Raw genomic sequence first — 1,383 nt, forward strand, 5'->3', positions numbered from 1 at the left:
AAATAGCTTTTTTATTTTGAGCCACAGCATGGACAGCACCAACAAGACAATACCCTGCAAGGATTTCTTTTTTTGTATTTTACTGCTAGTCCAAATTTCTCTTTAGTATTGTTAACATATTCTTCTGTACTGTTCACTATCATAGCAATATTGTTGATGCTTTCTCTTTGTTCCTCTATTAAAAGAGATATCTGAATAAAAAGATTCCTTAAATCCATTATTTGGTTCTCCAAATTAATTAAATTCCTTGTGTCTTTGTTCAGTCTCTGAGAGTTGTGCTTTAGTAATATTGATTTCTGTAAGTAAGCTTTCATTAACAACTTCCCATTTTCCTTGATGAAACATGTCATTTAGTTCTTCTTCAGGTACCTCTTTTTCAGCAACCTTAAGCTGATGGAAAATAAATGACTTGCACTTCTCTTGCTTTGATGCTATTGTGTCATTGTATAAAAGCATGGTTTGCTGGAAATGGTGGAACATTGCAGCATGCTGAGATTTCGGTATTCTTGTGACCACTGAAGACCATTTTCAGCCTCTGACTTTTTCACTTCTATGACTAAATCATCCAAACCTCTGTTAATGTGTTCTGCTTGGATTTTTATCTCCTTTGTAATGCAAGATTCTCTCTTCAGTAGACTAAACCTTCTCATTGAAGCCACCCGACTTTTTTGTTACTGCTGAAATTTTTGAACATCATCTGCCAAATTGTTAATACTCCCTGTAGTTTTTGGATCTCACTAAGTATCTCTCAGCTACAAGCTCTCTTTCATAAACAACAGTTTGCTGCAGAAACACCCCGTGTTCCACTGCTTCTGTAGTCGACACATAAACATCTCTAGAGAGTTCAATTTCCTTTGTTCTCTGCTTTAGTTCTTGGAGTCAGTCTTTCATCTTCCCCTTTCTCCTAAGACGCAAAAATGATTGTACTGAGCATAGAAATTTCCTGTTTTTTTCCCAGTAGCAGCTGGCTTTACATAGCTGTATATCTCCCAACAAAAATTCTAGTTTTCTAAAAAGAGGTTAAAAAATTAGGATAGGGAAGAAGAATTTCCTCATAAAGATCATTGAAATAGGAAAAGTAATGCGAGATAGTTTATAAATTACTTTGCATAATATTGGGTTGGTGTGAGTCCCACTTAGTAGAGTGTGGTAGCTGAGAACGCAGAATGCAGATACAGTTGCCCAAAAAGAAGTTCTGCAGTATCATGATGACATGGACATGAAAGATTTTTCTTGATAGAGTGCTTTTGACCATATCTTCAGCTTTTAAGATTAATCTTTAGACTCTGAAAGTGCCTTTATTACTAAAAATACTTTTCCCTCTTAATTTGGTCTATGTAATGTTCAAAATATACTCATTTTACTAAATATGCATGTAATTCA

The 1,383-nt window shown here is 34.8% G+C and overlaps 1 pseudogene; it reads right to left on the reverse strand.

Annotated features, from left to right (window-relative positions):
• Positions 1 to 11: 11 nt before the first annotated feature.
• LOC103608011 lies at positions 12 to 891 on the reverse strand (annotated as a pseudogene).
• Between the last annotated feature and the right edge of the window lie 492 nt (positions 892 to 1,383).

Source organism: Galeopterus variegatus, unplaced genomic scaffold (genome assembly GCF_000696425.1).
Source record: "Galeopterus variegatus unplaced genomic scaffold, G_variegatus-3.0.2 Scaffold7945, whole genome shotgun sequence".
NCBI lineage: Eukaryota > Metazoa > Chordata > Mammalia > Dermoptera > Cynocephalidae > Galeopterus > Galeopterus variegatus.